The 6,594-nt window shown below is 39.6% G+C and overlaps 1 protein-coding gene across 2 annotated transcripts in view; it reads right to left on the bottom strand.

Annotated features, from left to right (window-relative positions):
- CTCF (CCCTC-binding factor (zinc finger protein)) overlaps positions 1-4,342 on the bottom strand; it is a 32,842-nt gene extending 28,500 nt beyond the window's left edge. For both annotated transcript variants that reach the window (XM_009330351.1, XM_009330354.1), the window contains exon 1: positions 4,196-4,342. The gene's annotated coding sequence lies outside the window, so the exon portion shown is untranslated. The remainder of the gene's footprint in view (positions 1-4,195) is intronic.
- Between the last annotated feature and the right edge of the window lie 2,252 nt (positions 4,343-6,594).

Here is a 6,594-nt window from a genome sequence, read left to right as displayed (position 1 = left end):
GGTAACACTAACTTCTTCCATCCTCCAAAAAGAAAAGAAAAGAAAAAAGGTTTTAATAATCTGATAAGCTTTGACTGAAACTACTAGCCTTCAAAAATGTGATTTTTCCAACCTGTAAGCTGAAAACTCCTGAAGTGCCTCTAAAGGATTCTCTCACAGTACATACTGGGAAAGTAAGACTAAAGTTTACATTGCATCTCCACTGCAAACAGTTTAGCACGTAGAAGAAAGCTACTGTTTTAAAATGTACTATTGTTACACTTATGTCAAGTACGTACAACCCAAAACAGGGGGACATTTTTAATTCAGTAGCATTTCCTGCTTTAATTTTAAATCTCTGGATGTTAGACATCGTTTCAAGGAAACAGCTTTGCAAATCGAATACAAGGAGACAGAGAAACTACACAGGAAGGTGAAGTAATTGGCCAAAACTCACTACTGGTTCCACAGCAGTGAAAAGCTCTTCCAGGAGCCAGTCCAGAGCAATGATGTCTCTTTCATCATTGAACAATGGGAGAATTCAATTCCCTTGACAGTGATTTTAAACATACAGCAAAGTTTACTGCTCTACTTCAAAAGAGAAAAAAATGTTTACAAATATCCAAATGCTGCCATTAGTACTTGCGGTCTCAACTACCTTTTCAGAAAGCCTCTACTTACCCCAAAATATTTTGAGGCACAGTTCCACAAAGGCTTAAATCAAGCTCAGAGCTGCAGTTTTTCCACACCCGCTTACATCCAGTTGCCCCCCACCTTTTCTGGTGGGGAACAGATGGACGCACACAGGAAGCAAGTCCAGCTGACCAACTCATCGCCTGGCAATGCAATTTCCAGCACACAAATGGAAGGAGATGGGGTCACAACAGTCCTGATGCAAGCCAACTTACATTTTCCAGGAAAGCCATGACTTTTACTTCCCTAAATGCGCTGGTGTTATTCCCAACATGGCAAGAGCTATAGATTCACTTGTACAGCTTTTATCAACAGGTCGGGAAAAAAACAAATCCAAATTCCTTTCTCCAACACTAACATAAAAAAAAAAAAAAGCCCTGCAAGGACAGATCAGCATCCATTTAGTCCAGCAGTCTGTCTCCAAAAGCTCAAGCAGGAAACGCTGTGTAGGGATAGCAGTCAGTCATGTCTGTGGTTTACCACCCTCATCCCAACACCCAGCCATGGGATGAGGGATCTCAGCCTTTGGACACGCTGATCCCCTTCTGAAGCTACAGTGTCTCCACTGTCTCTTACCCAAAATAGGTTTTCCATCAATTGTGGTGTATTTTCCCCATTTCTTCCTCCTACAAGGAGGCTCACCACAAAACTCACTGCATCTACCTAAAAAGTTGGCCTTGTGCGAATGCTAGGAACCACACCACAGAATAGCGATCAGACTGGACACAGACTGAACTTCTGCAAAGAACACAAGTGGTAGCAGCAGAGCCACCCTACCTGCCTTCTTACAAACAGCCAGGAGGAACCAGAATTGCCAAACTCAAGCATCAGGTGCTTCTGTTGAAATTACCATCCAGAGGAGCACGTGGATTATATGCAAATTAGCTCTGCAGCTGAGACAGTTCTCAAGCTTACATTTCCCCCTTCCCACCTTTAACATATGTAATACATGAAAAGTACTTTTAGCTTTCAGCAATCTCCACCTTGAGATGCTTAGTCCACCACCAGGCTACTCACTGTAACATTCTGGAGAGCTCAAAGTGTCAAACACTTGTGTCAAGTCTCCATACATGATGCATTATCATAGCTCAAAATTATTAAGTGTTGTTTACTACTTCTTCCACAGCTTCACTCTCCCTAGTTTCACTCCTGATTAATTCAGTATTTTACTCAGCATCCACTTTAAAACAAGGATCACTGCATTGTAAAATAATTTCACACAATACACATAAATGCAATATATAAAATATGATTCAATGGACAATTTTATATAACAAAATAAATAATAATTTTACTAAGCTCTATTTTCTGAAGTGGATTCAATAAAAATCACCGTGCTTCACCCTCACTGAGCATTTCCCATGCTACGAACTGGGAAGGAAGAACCCCTTTAGCGATACAGGCTTGGGAATGACCGGACAGCAGTACTGCTGACAAGGTCCTAGGGCTTCTTGGTAGACAGCAAGCTGAACACGAGCCAGCAGTGTGCCCTGGCAGCAAAGTAGTAACGTTTATCCTACCAACAGGTCGCTAATACTATAGTCACAGATAAGGATTTTTTACAGTTACAAGTTTGGACTAAATATATGGGACACTATTTTGACACACCTCCGATATATATCAGTACCTGCTTACTTTCTCCTGCTCAGAAGATTCTACTGGCTGGATCATGTTCTAGATTTCTAAGGAAAAGTCCTAAACCTATCTCTGTTGAAAAAGAGGGAAACTGGTGAAAGAGAAAGAAGCCGCTCCCCAGCTTTTTTCTTTGGCATGATCACCTCTCATTTGATCACAGAGTCTGACCTCTTGTGAACTACAGTTCTCTAAACGTATATGAAACAAAAGAAGTTCAGTACCTTGCAGCTGGCTGAAGCAAGTTTCAGAATTTTTTCCACAATCTTGATTCAAAGATGTTAAGAAATTAAGAAATGCACGACTGCTCTTCATATCATAATCCAATGGTTAATCACCTTCACTGTGAAAAACTAAGTCTTTTAATTTGAACTTATCTGGCTACAAATTCTCGTTGTGTTTGTCAGCAAAATTAAAAAAAGCTCACTAATACCCACAAATTATCTTGCCAGGGAGATATCTGAGGACTCTAATCAAGCCACCTCTCAGTTTTGCCGAGAAGCTCCACAGTAAACTCTTAACACTTCACTGCATGGCATTACTTCTTAGCTATCCAACAAATTGGAGATTAATCCCCCTTGCAGCCAGTAATTTTTTTGTTTGTTTTTTAAGTGCTGATGCCAGAACCGGACATAGTATTTTGGTAATGACTTCAACCCACCCCACACAGGCAAGAATGTATCTCGACTCATCCCATTAATGCATCTGAGAACTACATTAGCTTCTTTGTCACAGCATCACCTTGGAAACTCATGTTTAAGCTGTTAACCCACTATGACTCCAAAATGCAGTTCAGCCACTGCCTTCTAGGACACCATGTGGCTTGATTTAAATTCAGCTGAACTGCCTTGTTCCCAAGTGTATAGCTTTACATACAGCAGCCTTAGCATACACATCTGAATGGATCTACTTCACCTGACAATCATGATGGCTGCCTTAGTGCTATTTGCCTTTCCGTGAACCACAATTTTATCATGCAAAAGTTTTAAATCAACAGACATTTTGCACCAGTAAAATCAGTAATGAAAACAAATTGTGACAAGCAATTACCAGTTTCTGCTGAACATCCATGGAAACTGTTCAGTTTTGTGCACCCCCGGACTGTTCCTGAACTATCCTGGCCTGAATGGCATTCAGTACTAATTTTTATATTCTGTAAGGTCCTCAACATCAAGAGAGATACCTTTAACAAAGTCAAATAATAAATTTAACAAGCTCTAGTTTCCTTAAAGCCTTATTTACTAGGATTAATTACATCCTTTTCTCTCCTTGTTAACTAAATTCTGTACTAAGAATAAATGGGAGAACTGGTAATAATGTGAACTATATACGTATTAACATGGAGAACTGGTAATAATGTGAACTATATACGTATTAACATCATGCAGTACTAGTCAAATATCCAAGGTAGCCCAGGTGTCTCTGCACGGCACTACATTACTAGCTGCCATGTTCATCCACTCCATCTCCTTTTAATACCGATACATCAGCACTTTTCCAACCTCCTGGAATTTCCCTCGCGTTCCAAAGTGCATCAACTACACAATATTCCTTCCATTACTACAGCTAGGGATATTCCAGTGTTAAAAGTGGGAAAAAAATACACTGGCCAAGGCAAACATCTCTCACCTCCCAATGTACTTTGGTGGTGGTTTTTTGGGTGTTTTTTGTTTTATGTTTTGCCTTGTGTTTGTCTTTTGGTTTGATTTATAAAAAAAAAAACCCAACCACACAACAGAGGAATTTCAGAAGCTTTCAGAACAGCAACCTAATTCTAAATACCCAAAAGAGGGAATAAGGATTACTTTGATACCCCAATTAAGGCAAGTAATATTCTTTATATAGTTGGACCAAGCTACTTTCTCCTCTACTTTACAGATAGCTACTTTACCTGCTGATGTTTGAGAGACAGACAAGCTTCTAATCATGATGCATATTAATAAAGACAAAGGTGTATTTCACGCTCCAAACAATCTGTGATTTGGCTTCTGTTTTGTTAGAATTTGGCAAGTTCAATGATGTCAACAGAAATTTTTAGATTCTGGGGAAAAAAAGAAGAGAGGTAAAATAAGATTTTCAATATAAGCTGAACTTAACTCACAATCTCCTTACTCAGCCTTTACATTTGAGTGAAGCTTTTCAGTGAAACCCATGAAGCTTTAGAAACGTCATGGGTTTGTTTCTATGGCAGAGAAATAAGACAATGTTGATAGCTGACTGACAAAACAATATGTATTTGGGCACACTACCTGAACTAGGGGGTGTAAAGAAAATACCCTGTAGCATAGCTTGCTTCACTGCTACCAGCAGAGTAGCCCTCCCCTGTGTTACCTGGTCAGCACATCCTAACTGATCTTAAAAGCACTTCTTGTGCTTTTAAAAGCTTTTAAACATACCTGGCCTCACCTCTTAATATCAACTCCATACAGCACACTGAAATCCTCAGGTAGCTGACAGTAACAAGTGGGAGGGCTGGAACTGAAGAGTCTCTATAAACAAACCTTCACATAAGAAATGCAACTGTAAACATCTATGACTCACGACTTCGTCTGTAGGGATAGTTAAAGAATAATTCTTCAGGAATCCATTCTATCACAGATCTCCCCTAAGTAACGCATGTTAACTGCACCGTTCTTGAGAGCTGTTTCTGTACTACTTCTGTATTTTCACCTGTTAAGAACCATATTGGAAAGATGTTAAGACTTGATAGTTTCTAAGTTTTTATAATACTAAATGAGGGAAACTTCGCTTTAGCTTTAATTTATATCAGACACCAAAATTGAGTTGTCCAGTATACAGCTACCTGAATGTTAACATGACCTGAAACATAAAACACCCTACCCGCCCACCCACCCTTCTACTCTTCAAGGTTATTTTTGTTAATCAGAAAATACTGAGATCACTCAGGTGAGCAGCTATTTAGTTTTCTTATGCTTATTCTAGACAGATATTAAATATCTCATTTAATTCCTGAAGAATGATAGATTACTGGAGAAAACTGGGAGGAGCAGCAGAACAGGGTGTTTTAAATGAAATTCAAATATCCTTCAGTACAAAAAAAGCAACATCTTCAGTTACAGTCAGGAGAGGACAAAGATTCTTTCTAAGTTTCAGCAAAAAATCTGAAAAAAACAAAAGCCATGTTCTGAACCATTTTTATGGGCAGTAAACCTAACCTTTGAACAAAAAAAGGAAATTTCCTGGATCTGCGTGCATCTCTAAGACCACATAGCATTGCAGAGGAGTAGGGCTTGATACTGTATTGAAATTTCAAGGTTTAGTACAACAAAGACTGAGCTGGGCATCTGAACTACAGCCAAATGGATGAACAGAGGTTTAAAGTTAAGCAAACAAATCAGTACAGTTCAGTAAGTTAACACAAACAAAACAGCCACCGAGTCAAAGCTTTGGTTTCTTTCAGCTCCACTGTGGAAGCTGAAGACTAGCAGTTCAGTCAGCGCAGGTAGCAGCGGTGGCTGTTCCTTATTACATGTATTTCTAGAGCACGTACAAGCACAGGAAGAAGCAATATTTGTGATCCTAATGCTCTATTACTCCCTCAAGCATTCCCTCTCTGGTAAAAAAGAGGTAAGAGTAGCAAGAATTGCCAGAATGGGTGAATCAACAAGTTTTTATGCAATAAATATAATCAATATATATAAAATATATCTGAAATAGCTAATGTACAAAAAATTGTTCAGACAGAGCAGGAAGAGCTATCCAGAGGTCAAAGCTCAACACCTGCTTGCTGTTACAAGTGATCTACCAAAGTATGAGGGATAAGGACAAGGAATAGGCTGGCTCTTCTCAGAGAGCAGATAAACCTAATAATGCCCAACATCTGACTTCCAAAAATCTTCACTGGACAAGCAGGAGTTCTTGGACACTGAGGGGAAGAGAAGAAATTAAGTTCCGTAGTAGGCTCTATACAGAAATTCCTAAGCAAGTCAGTAATCACATATAATTAGATTTTTCAGGTAAATGCTGAATAAACACAGGAATAACACGGGTCAGCTTCTGGCACTTTCAAGACAACAGCAATGGTACCGCATCAGGCAGGTATCAACCTGCAGCCACAAGAGCTGGTAACGAGACACACAAATTCGCTACGGTTGATATTCAAGATAGAGCCTGCTAACATGAAACGCTGTTCTTGAAATAGGTCTTTCCCTCAATAACACTGCAGGCACGAGTTGCCAGCAAACTTAACGCTGCAGTGACAGCTCCCCAAGCTCTGTCCGAACTGGACAAGACTCGCTGTATTATTTCAGTTGTAGGGCCACTTGAGGC

This window comes from Pygoscelis adeliae, unplaced genomic scaffold (assembly GCF_000699105.1).
Source record: "Pygoscelis adeliae isolate BGI_AS28 unplaced genomic scaffold, ASM69910v1 Scaffold458, whole genome shotgun sequence".
Classification (NCBI taxonomy): Eukaryota; Metazoa; Chordata; class Aves; order Sphenisciformes; family Spheniscidae; genus Pygoscelis; species Pygoscelis adeliae.
Note: the sequence above shows the minus strand (reverse complement) of the source record. Positions and strands in the feature narration are given on the sequence as shown.